Here is a 12,879-nt window from a genome sequence, read left to right on the forward strand (position 1 = left end):
TCAGCCACAAAGGCAACTATCCTTGACTTTCTTCCATTCCTCTTGCTTCTTTGTTCCATCTCAAGTTCATGAGTCTTGAGCATCCCATAAATTTCATCAAGAGTTGTTTCCTCAAGGGCATAGTTGTCTCTTATTATTCTTGCCTTTAAATCCCATCTTTCAGGAAGAGCTAACAGGAATTTAAGATTTGAATCTTCAATATCATACTCTTTGTCAACTAGTGACAAATCATTCATGAGTTTGACAAATCTGTCATATAAATCAGTTAATGACTCATCAGGCTTTGAGTTAAAGTGCTCATACTCTTGAGTGAGTATTGTCTTCCTATTCTTCTTGATTGAATCAGTTTCCTGACACCTTGTTTCCAAAGCATCCCATATCTCTTTTACAGTCTTGCAGTTAATTACCCTGTTTGACATGACATTATCAATGGCACTATGCAGCAAGTGTCTTACCTTTGCATCATTTGTAATCGATGAGATATCTTCAGCAGTGTAATCACTTTTCTCCTTTGGTACAGACTTTGCTGGCTGACCTGCAACTTCCACAGAGAGTTTGGTTGGCATATGTGGTCCTTCATAAATCCTGTCGAGATATTCTAGATCTGTAGCTTCCAGAAACATAGCCATCTTTACTTTCCATATGGAATACTCAGAAGGTTTCAATATGGGAACTCTTATAGTCTCATATCGACTATGGGTTATGGTTTTTGGAGGTTCTTCAGTTTTGGTGGGCTTGGTTGGAGTTTCTTCTTCAGACATGATTATTTTTGGATCTTAAACTGTTTGTGTGTTAACAGATAGCTCTGATACCACTTGTTAGGTCACACACACTTAGAAGGGGGTTGAATATAGTGTTTATCACAATCAAATCGAATATAAGAACTCAAGTAACAGAAAACAGATTTTATTCAACACAATAAACTCTGTTACAATATAGAACTGTCCTCTCTCAGTGATGAACAAATTATCACGATAGCTGCTAGAGTTACAAAGAATAATAACTTCGATAATCGTAACACTTATAGTGTAAACTCTATGGTTGTGTTTATATACTACACATTTACAAGATAATCTTCTAATTGATATGGAATATAATTCTGCTTCCTAAAATATATCAACTAGTTATCTTTTCTTCTAAGTATTCTATTCTTCATAGAATTCTTTCTTCATGCATAATTCTTTCTGTATTAGTCTCGATCTTCTTTCCTTTCAATCGGCCGCAATTCTTTCTGTATTAGTCTCGATCTTCTTTCCTTTCAATCAACCACCTGCCTCATCTGAAAGTCATCTTAAGTCCTGATATTATCTCCTGATAAATATCTTCTGAACCTTAAGTTCTGATAACTTAAGTTCTGATATCTTAAGTTATGTCTTCAGTATAAGTGCTGATTTCCAGTTAAGTATTGATTTATCCTGTAAGGTAAGATCTGAAAACTAAACACAAATCATATTACACATGACATTATCAAATATATCTAACAGGATAAGTGACATATTCTTCATCAGTTCTATTTGCAGCCATCCTTTCATCCTCACTGTTATAATCATTGTCACTAATATCTGATACAAGCTCATCATTTAAAAATTGATATCCTTTGTTATGTGATCACATTTATTGTTGCAGCTTAGAAGCCGGTTATTTATAAGCATGGTGGACCTGATTGCCCTAGGTTTTAATATTCCTTATTTAGTGTCTTGTTAAGTAGTGTTAATTTAGTTCAATTATTAGTTAGTTAAAATCATTATAATCGATTTGTCCTTGAAACAATTGATAGTAATTGAATCGAAATTGATAGAATCTCTCTTCATGTGGATACGACCCACTTGCCACCTTGTACTAGCAATAGACACCATTAGTTAGAATAAAATTTATGCATCAAAGTGGAGTTAGTTGATGCACGCGCCCACGACACAGTTGCACTCAACTCCACCGTTCCTTTTCTAAATTGCTTTGCTAAAGCCACCGGTGACGCTTTATGTTTTGCACCTCACACTCTTATCTTCAAGAGATGCATGAAGGATATTAGTGAATTGTATGGCTCAGAGTCATCTTTGCATGGTATTCAATACTATCGAAATACTACTGGATTATAAAGAATCAGTGCGAAGTGCTTCCAAGCTGCAAGGATTTCCACCTTACTCACTAACGATGGCCTTGAAGCCGACTAAAAGCTAGATATTGAGTGGCATTGCAAATATGTACCTTATACTGGTAGAATATTAATAATTGAACGTCTAGCTGAGCAGATCCTCGATGATGGAATAATATGGAATCTAGATACATTTACGATAATTTTTTTGGGGAAGTTGAATTCACTCGCGAATAAAGTTTTCGGTCTGAAAAGCATAGCTGCATACCGCAGTGGCCTTAAAATAAATACAGATGTCAGACGAAAGGAGGCAGAGGAGGGTCTTGCTGATGTTCTTCATGCGGGAACTCCTGTACGCATCATGAATAAGCACTTAATTGATTTTATATTTATGTGGAGCCTGGAAGTAGCGCTTTCTTTTGACTTGCCGATGCAGATACACACAGGGTTTGGAGACAAGGATTTGGACCTGAGGCTTTGCAATACACTTCACCTCCGTAGTGTTCTTGAGGATAAAAGATACAGCAAGTCTCGAATAGTTCTTTTACATGCATCCTACCCGTTTTCAAAGGTGATGGTATGATAACCTCAGTTAAAGAACTTCTGGAACTAACTCCTATTAAAAAGGTGATGTTCAGCACAGATGGCTGCATGTTTCCGGAAACTTTTTACGTAGGCGCAAAACAAGCACGCGAAGTTGTTTTCTCGGTCTTACGTGATGCCTGTGCGGATGGTGATTTATCAATTGCTGAAGCTCTTGAAGCAGTCAAGGACATATTTGTAGATAATGCAAAACAATTTTACAAGCTTGATGCTGCTACACAATTTGTAATTTCAGAAAATATTGCATCTGACCCCTCCTCAAAGCTAGAAAATGAAGTCTCGGACGTCACTGAAAGGAATGCAACTAACTGGATTCCTCTTCGTGTAATTGTGCTTGCGGCCGCTGCTTCCAAGTTTTGTGCCAATTTCATCAATTACTATCACTTGTGGCAAACTAAAAGGCTACCACGAAGACAACATAGAGTGCAATTACTGCGGGCCCGCGGGAAAAATCAAGAAAAGAAAAGAAAATTCAAAGGCTCGTTGGTTTGGTTGATGTGCAGAAAAAAAAATAAAGAATAACTGGGATTTGCGAAGTGGTCAGCTCGAATGAAAAAAGAGTATAGCGAGGACTCCTCTCAAGTTCGTGCGCGAAGCGAGGCGGATAAAAATATAAAGATATCAAGCCAAAATTGGATTGATATGGTAGTGAAGTTCAAGTACAAAAACAATTTGGGGCCTACAAGGGTTAGTTATCCAAATAATAAAAGATAAAGGCTCGTGTGGTGTGGCTGGAAAAATAAAAAAAAAAGTAAAAGGCGGAAGAAACGGTTCATGTACACTCACTTAAATGAACTTGTTTATTAAATATATAAATAAGTTGTGGACCCTTCACAAGACTACTCCACCTCGTTTGTTAACAAATAACAAGCAAGGAGTCCTCGCATATGTGAGAAAATCCGAACAAGAGCTGGCACCACTTCGTGATATATATATATATAGATATAAATTACTACACCTGCGAGGAGTATGAAATAATTCAGCAATTATTTTAATATTACTTTTGGGAGGAGTCTGGAATAATTTCAAAGAAATTTTGAAGATAAAAAATATTTAGTTCTCCGCTACAGCTGCACCGAAGAACTTGGAGTAGTTGTTATACTAGGAAATTGATATGGGCTCTAAACAGACCCATAACAAGGATTGTTACAATTATTGGGCTAAAATAATTGGATCCGAAAGTAAAGTTAGAACTCTCATGCTGGTATATTGATCAGAGACCGTGTATCGCTACGTTGATCAAGACCTCATTAGCTGACACGTGGGGATATATCAATATGAGAATTCATACGATTATATTATCAGGTGCATCGGGTTGCCTCCCCATCAACAGCAGGGTAGTCCTACTCCCATATTAACAAGAGGGGAATCATCACCTCATAGTGCAAAAAGACTTGAAGAGACAAGTGGGAGTCCTTACTCATATGACAACTGCACAGGAGATATTACTACAACAATTTATGACTACATGACCCTATTGGGGCACATCATGGAAATCTTGTGGAACTATATTACGCTTGTAAGGACCCCTTCGAGGTCAGCACTACTTACATATTTCTGGGTCCACATCACATGACCAGACTCTAAGGGCTCGCATGTGAGGTCTCTAGGTGTTCTCGTGCCTCATCAATGAGATATTTTCGACTAATGCCATGACAACCTATTATAACCTAATTAGGCTTGAGCCACGGAATAACATTGGCTTTCTATGAACTATCCAACGGTCAACGAACCTGGGCTTTGATGGACCGGACAAAACTCTAACCCGTCTAGGTAACTTGTCCTCCAAGAAATACGTGTGTCTTGAACCCCTATAATAGGGTAAGTAGGTCTCTTATTTACGGATGGTCAATATTCTAAAATAAGAGAGAAAAACATTTTCTCTCTTGGCATTCTTTGAATCAACGAACAAGATCAGCTACAACATTCATCAAAATCACGCTACAACATTCATCAAAATCCATTTCGTATTCTTCGCGTTCTTAGCTAAATAATCATATTTTGTTCCGTGATTTCAGCAAACCTCCAGAATATTGTTATACCAATTTCTCAATATAACAAAATGTATGGTCCAAGAAAGATTGATTCTCAGCATTACTTTTCTGTGTGCATATGTTATATACAACAGATTGAGGATGAATATGGACCCGTAGAATATGAACTTGGTGCTCCTGGTGAAGCTTATACTAAATAGGCAGCCCAGATGGTCGTTGGTCTAAATACAGGAGTTTCGTGGGTTATGTGCAAGCAAGACGATGATCTTGATCCCACTATATATTTCCCTACTTTTTGCAATGATTTTCACCTTTTTCTGTGTCATTTTCTAAGCCTATAAGTTAATGGTTTTCATGTTTTGGTCTCCCTTCCCATGGAGAACTCAATTGGCGACGGTTTGTTTGTTTCTGTGGTCAAAACTCAAATCAAGTTATTTCACATAACGAGATTTGGTCTTTTCATGTATGATGATTTGTATATACATTATTCACTGGACTTAAAAATATGATGACGGACAGATAGTCAAGTTGTCGTGCCTTATGTTAATATGTATAATGTATGCTATCAGATATAGTAATAGAATGTATAAACAATATTATTTTCTTTCTATCTTATCTCCGAGGTACATGTTATCAGGTCTAGTATTCTTATATTTAAGACATTCAACATTCAACGGATTGTTTATATTGATTGCAAACTTATATCTACTTCTTCAGTATGATTATTTTACTCTAGTTACATGCTTATAATCAATGTTAACACAATGTTGTTATATACAGATCAATTTTTGCAATGGTTCTACTGTTACTGCTTCTCTCCTAACAAGGAATATAAACCAAAGATGTGGACCGAAAACTGGACCGGCTGGTAAATTTGCATTTAAACTTGCTTATCGTGTATGTACCTTTTGTTGAGTTTGCTAAGTCGTCCTAACTCCACATTAGTATGATATTGTCCGCTTTGGGCTGAGCCCGCACGGGTTTATTTTTGGGCACCTCCCAAAAGGCCACATTCTAATGGAGTTATCTGGCTGCTTATATTCTAGCAAACTGCCCCTCCCACAAACAATGTGGGACAACTCCTAACAATCTCCCCCTTCACACATCGGGCCCGACACCTATCGATTCTGCCTCCTGATTGTGTGATCTGACTCCCCCTTGACCCATACTGAAAGTCCATCTGGCTATCTGCTCCCCTAGGCCCATACTGGAAGGCCCGTCTGCTTTTCCTTGAGCCCATTCTGAGGCAAGCCCATATGCCTCTTCCTAGGTCACTTCTGGAGCCCATCTGAGATTGTTCTGGAGCCCATTCCGGTTTGTTATGGGCTTGCCCCAGAATGGGCTCAAGGAAAAGCAGACGAGCCTTCCAGTATGGGCCTAGGGGGAGCAGATAGCTGGATGGACTTTCAGTATGGGTCGAGGGGGAGCCTGGTCACACTGAAGGAGGAAGAATCGACAGGTGTTGGGCCCGATGTGTGAAAGGGGAGATTGTTAGGAGTTGTCCCACATCGTTTATGGGAGGGGCAGTTTGCTAGAATATAAGCATCCAGATAACTCCATTAGGATGAGGCCTTTTGGGAGTGGCCCAGAAACAAACTCGTGTGGGCGCGGCCCAGAGCAGACAATATCATATTAATGTGGAGTTAGGCATGCTCAGCAAGCCCAACAAGTGGTATCAGAGCTTCAGGTTATAAAATGGTCCATAACAATCTCAGATGGGCTCCAGAAGTGACCTAGGAAGAGGCAGATGGGCTTGCCCCAGAATGGGCTCAAGGAAAAGCAGACGGGCCTTCCAGTATGGGCCTAGGGGGAGCAGATAGCCCGATGGACTTTCAGTATGGGTCGAGGGGGAGCCTGATCACACTGAAGGAGGCAGAATCGACAAGTGTCGGGCCCGATGTGTGAAGGGGGAGATTGTTAGGAGTTGTCCCACATCGTTTGTGGGAGGGGCAGTTTGCTAGAATATAAGCAGTCAGATAACTCCATTAATATGAGGCCTTTTGGGAGTGACCCAGAAACAAACCCGTGCGGGCTCGGCCCAGAGCGGACAATATCATACTAATGTGGAGTTAGGCATGTTTACCAAAGCTCAACAAGTGGTATCAGAGTTTCAGGTTATAAACGGTCCATAACAATCTCAGATGGGCACCAGAAGTGACCTAGGAAGAGGCAGATGAGCTTGCCCCGGAATGGGCTCAAGGAAAAGGCAGACGGGCCTTCCAGTATGGGCCTAGGGGGAGCAGATAGCCAGATGGACTTTCAGTATGGGTTGAGGGGGAGCCTGATCGCATTGAAGGAGGCAGAATCGACAAGTGTCGGGCCCGATGTGTGAAGGGAGAGATTGTTAGGAGTTGTCCCACATCGTTTGTGGAAGGGGCAGTTTGTTAGAATATAAGCAAGTAGATAACTCCAATTAGAATGTGGACTTAGGCATGCTCAGCAAGCTCAACACCTTTTACTTAGTGCCTTGACTTTATAAGAGTGCTTGTAGTTTTAGGTAATCTCCGAAAATCGTATCTTATTAATGCTACTGTAGGTTTACTAATTTCGGAGGTGCGGTTCCTTACCGTCCAGCTGAAGACTTGGCATTTTCAGTTGCAAGGTTTATACTGAAGGGTGAATCCTTCATTAATTATTACATGGTATGTAAAGTAATGTTTACAACGCAGCGAGGGTTAGAAAGAACCTTTTGTATTTCAACACTACTTGCACTTCATTCAGTTCCTGACTTCAACAGGAAAAAAAATACCCCATGTATTTCTTCTACCTTTCTTAAATCTCAGGGAGTTACGTATCTTTTTAATTTACAGATAAGTGCGCAAAGTGCGCAAATGAAGATGAGTCTTGTTGGCAGACCATTGGATTGGAAGTCAATGAGACAACATCTTATGCAGACAATATATCAACAACAGTTGGATTGCTGGAACAAATAAATACCACGAGAGATGTTTCCGATTACTTGTGATACATGACAGAGTGGCCTGTTTTAACCGTCCTTTCAGCTGGGCATGCTTTGCATGTTTTTATTAACGATCAACTAACAGGTGTACAGTTTTTCTAGACCTTTGTGGGTATGTTTTATCACGTTGTAATACTTTCGTATAGGATGAAATGTGATATATCATATACTCATTATAAATGTTACATCTTTCAAGCTGAAAAAAGTGGAAATGATATTGTTAGTCACATCCTTGATTCCATAAATTATATACATTTAAAAGAAATGGTTTTTTATTTTTGAAGAAATAACAGTGCATGACAGATTTTAGCATATGCTTACATTACTTGTTCATTTGTAACACGGGGAAGCAATGTTATATCATCTTGATAGTTTTCCCGTTAACTATTAAATTTTTGAGAATTTACCAAAAATACTAACTTTTCTGAGTTTTTTTGCAAAAATACTATCTTTTCAAATTCATTGCAAATATACTATCTTAATTGCAAATATACTATTTTAATTATTTAATAATTATACTATGCTGACTGTGCGCTGACTGTACCTATGTTGACTGTACGCTGACTGTACCAATGTTGACATGACAGCTTACGTGACACTCGGGTCTCAACCAATGCTGATGTGGTAGCTGACGTGGCACTTGGATCCCACCCAATGCTGACGTGGCAGCTGACTGGGCAGGCTGCTGATGGGGCAGTGGGCCCGCAGGGGCAGCAGCAACTAAAAGCAACCTTAAAAATTATTTTTGCAATTTTTTTAAAAAAGTGACAATATTTTTGCAAAAATGTTTTTAGCCTCAGATATTTTTCAAAAAAAACCCTAAATCTTTTGCACTTATATTCATCTATCACAGGAACCGTCTATGGAAGCATTGAAAACCAGAAAATAACTTTTAGTAGTCGTGTAAATTTGAGAGCGAGGGTCAACAAGATCTCGTTGCTAAGCATTGCTGTTGGGCTTCCTGTAAGTTCTCCTCTATCTTTTAAGACACATAAGACAATTGCCACACTTAGCCACTCAATGAGGAGAATTAAAGGAAGCAACAAGGTAGGGATATTGTGTTTGCAAACCTAATGAATGGAAGTTTACTAATTCTATATTTTCTGTCTGGTTATAGAATGTTGGTCCGCATTTCGAGACATGGAATGCTGAAGTTTTAGGACCAGTTTCACTCTTTGAGCTTAATGAAGGCAGAAGAGACTTAACATGGCAGAACTGGTCTTACAAAGTCTGTCTTATCATCTTATTACTAACCAAACTACTATGCTAAACAATGTGTCTGACTTCATATTTGTGAAATAGGTGGGTCTAAATGGAGAAGCCCTGAGTCTTCACTCACTAGGTGGAAGTTCAACTACAGAGTGGGCTGAAGGTTCTTTGGTACCCTCAAGATCAACCACTAATGTGGTACAAGGTCAGCTATGTGCAATTTCTCAGCAATGAGATCTAACGCATACCTATGTACTCAGTCATCCAACAACTTATATTTTCACTGCCATGATGCTGACATATTCTGTCATTTTTCAGACGACTTTTGATGCTCCAGATGGAGACCAGCCTCTTGATTTAGATATGAACACGATGGGTAAAGGCCAAATTTAGATAAATGGTCGATGCATTGGACGCCACTGGCCTGCATACAAAGCTTTTGGTACTTGTGGTGGTTGTAGTTATGCTGGTTGGTATGATGAGAAGAAGCGCCTCAGTAATTGCGGTGAGGATTCCCAAAGATGGTAAGTGCAAACTACGTGCTAGAAACTTTTCTCTTTATATTCCAGGTGATCATATTAGTTGACTTGATGAGGATTTTGATTTCAGGTATCACATACCACGTTCTTGGTTGAAGCCAACAGGAAATTTGTTGGTTGTATTCGAAGAGTTGGGTGGTATTCCATTTGGGATCTTTTTAGTGAAGAGAGAATTAGTAAGTGTATGTGCTGATATCTACGAGTGGCAACCAACCCTAATGAATTGGCAAATGCAGCACTCCGGTAAAGTAAATAAACCCTTACGGCTAAAAGCCCACCTCTGGTGCGCACCTGGTCAGAAAATCACGTCGATCAAGTTTGCCAGTTTTGGAACACCAGAAGGCGCATGTGGAAGCTTCCTCGAGGCTAGCTGTGATGCACATAAATCCTATGATGCCTTTGAAAGGGTATGAATAAATCTCCGCCTTGCTAATCTCACATGTTTTTTGAAGTTAAAATACTGGCTACACATATCCGAATCAGTAAGATGACCCACTATTTTTTTGGTTGCCATGTAGGATGACCAACTTTGACACAACTCTCTCATATAAATTACTATACTTTTACAGGAAGTTCATAAACCATAATGATAACAAACTAGTCCCTGGAGAGTACAGACTTTGTTTGAAATTATTTGAACTGCATTGGTCAAAATGCATGCTCAGTGGGAGTAACACCTGGGGTGTTTGGAGGAGATCTGTGTCCTAATACTATGAAGAAGCTTTCTGTAGAGGTGATCTGCAGTTGATACAACTGACATCTTAAAGCAAGTAATAGTAACTACCAGACTAATTCTTTGAAACCTTCAAGCACACACCATTTTAGGACTGCTACACGTCCAAAACCATTTGATTTGGCTTTGGCACATGAAACTAGTACAACACACCATGTGCGTCAAAGCCTATAATTTTGAGCCTATAATTTTGAAGACAATCACGGAGAAGATTAATTGTTGTTAGTAGAGTAGTTCGCTCACATTCTTTTCGGCAGCCAAGTCAAGATGGCCAAGGGGGCTCTCATGAGCACATAGACACGACAAGAGACCATGTGTTATGCTGTGTAAGTAGTTAAAAAGCTCCTGGCTTGGGCATTTGTAAATTTATTCAACCTACTGTATTGAAATAGTTATTCTACACTAATGACAAGCTTCTGAAAATAATATCGTTCTACCAAGAACATATTTTGTTAATTTAGTTATAAGTTTATAACCAAGAATCCTCAGTTGCCGACTTTTTCGTTTTCAAGGTATATTATCGAATGCCGAAATTCAATATTTGAAGATCCATGTTGGAAGATAATGATTACTTATTACTAAATTATTTAGTGCTTTAAGATCCAACTTACATTCTAATTAAATAAACACATCACTTTTGACATCTAACATATTAGACTAAATGAAAATTTTGATCCCAAATAACAAAAAATAAAGGGTCCAAACATCACTTTTTAAGTCAAATAATCCTTAATATTATTTTGTGAAAAATTGGTCATAATTATCACTCTGTAACTCGACTTCGATTCATGTTTTAGTTAAATAGGTTTTCAACATTTTCTTCTTTTTTTATTTTTTCTTTAATTTATTACATAACTTCAATTCATATTTGAAAACCTTAAACAACACTTATATTATATTTTTAATAATAAAAGACAACTTAAAAATATGTTTTTAATTATTTTCAATTAATATTTTATATTTTCATATCTTTTTATTGGCTTTTAAAAAAATTAAAATTTAAAATTAATTTTTTAAAATTCAATTGTAGGCCGTATTTTTAATTATTTTTTTAACATTACAGATTTATCAATTCCCTTTTGAATTTTAGAATATTAAAAAATAAATTAATAAAAAATACACCGATTTAGGATTTATGGATTGGGTTTAGTGCTTAGAAGCCTAAACCCTAATTTAATCTTTATTTAATCTTTAGGCCCGAAACCCTAATAACCAAACTCCAATCATTCACTATTTTTAATATTTTAGGTTTAACCAATTGTCAATTTGGGTTTTAAGAATATTAAAATAATTATAGATCCGGATATAATATAAAACAAAATACTCGTTAAAAAAAATTTAAAACTTGAAAATATAACATTATCTAGTATTTTGGGTAAAAAACGTAAATGCAACCTGCATTAACATGAAAACCTAAATTTGAGGTTACGTTTTACCCCTCTAAACATGAATTGAAGTTGTGTTTTCAATTTTAAAAAATAATGAAAACAAAACACGCAATTCCGCTTTTCATTAAAAAAAGAACGTGAAACTCTGTTTTTAAGTGACATTTGGGGCACGATATTGAGAGTCATTCTCTCTCAAATTATGACATTTAAGTATTCTTCTATATATCCCATTTTGAAAATTGATTTACAAAGATGTCCTATTTATTATATCTACAAATATATCCTATATTTAAATTTTTTTATCATTTTAAACTAATCATGGTTGAATTTACTATTTCATATTTGTAAATGTCTTACATAACCCTTATTACTAACAAATGAACTTTTCTTCATCTATAAATTACTAACTTAAATCCCGTGCGATGCAAGAGTTTTTATTAATATTTAAATTTTTTATTTATTGTGTCATATTCTAATTTTTAAAATATTTTTGTAAATTTATAATAATTATAAATTTATAATAAAAATAATGGAATAACTTTGGTATAATAAGTAAATTTTGTCTAGTGATTTAACAATTTAGTATTTTAGCGGATATATAACACTATTTATATTTTTTTTTAATATAGGAAATGTTGTAGTCGTAGTTTATTAGGATAAGGAGACTATATTTAGTAGTTTAACAATTTAATAGTTTAATGGATATATAACACTATTTATTTATTTATTTTAAAAACTAAAATTAGGGAATAACCGTTGAACCAAATTATACCTCATTCCGGTTATTATAGTATAGTATATAAATTTATAATAAAAATAATGGAATAACTTTAGTATAACAAGTAGATTTTGTCTAGTAGTTTAACAATTTAGTAGTTTAGCGGATATATAACACTATTTATTTATTTTATAATAATACGAAATGTTGTATTCGTAGTTTAGTAGGATAAGGAAACTATATTTAGTAGTTTAACAATTTAATAGTTTAATGGATATATAATACTATTTATTTATTTTCTTTAAAAATTAAAATTAGGGAATAACCGTTGAACAAAAGTATACCTCATTCCGATTATTATAGTATAGTATAGATTTATTAATAGCATGATTATTTTTTTACAAATAATTGTTTATAAATATAAGGAACCGTAAACAAGACACGGGTAAACACGACACCTTAAGTGCTAGTTGAAACAAATTAATACATAAATCAATTATTTAAACATCAACAATGATACGCAGTTTGTTACATTGAAAATTAAAAAAGACTTAAGTTTAAAGCAGAACAAGAAAATTACAATTCTTGAAATTTAAATCTATAATATTTTAAATGTTATATACCTAGTTTGTGAGCTACAAACT

At 36.2% G+C, this 12,879-nt stretch overlaps 2 pseudogenes; both read left to right on the forward strand.

Annotated features, from left to right (window-relative positions):
- The first annotated feature begins 1,650 nt into the window (after nt 1-1,650).
- Nucleotides 1,651-3,232, forward strand: LOC141665197 (protein fluG-like; annotated as a pseudogene).
- Nucleotides 3,233-3,244: 12 nt separating this feature from the next.
- Nucleotides 3,245-10,144, forward strand: LOC141665199 (beta-galactosidase-like; annotated as a pseudogene).
- Nucleotides 10,145-12,879: the final 2,735 nt, after the last annotated feature.

Source organism: Apium graveolens, chromosome 6 (genome assembly GCF_009905375.1).
Source record: "Apium graveolens cultivar Ventura chromosome 6, ASM990537v1, whole genome shotgun sequence".
Taxonomy (NCBI): domain Eukaryota; kingdom Viridiplantae; phylum Streptophyta; class Magnoliopsida; order Apiales; family Apiaceae; genus Apium; species Apium graveolens.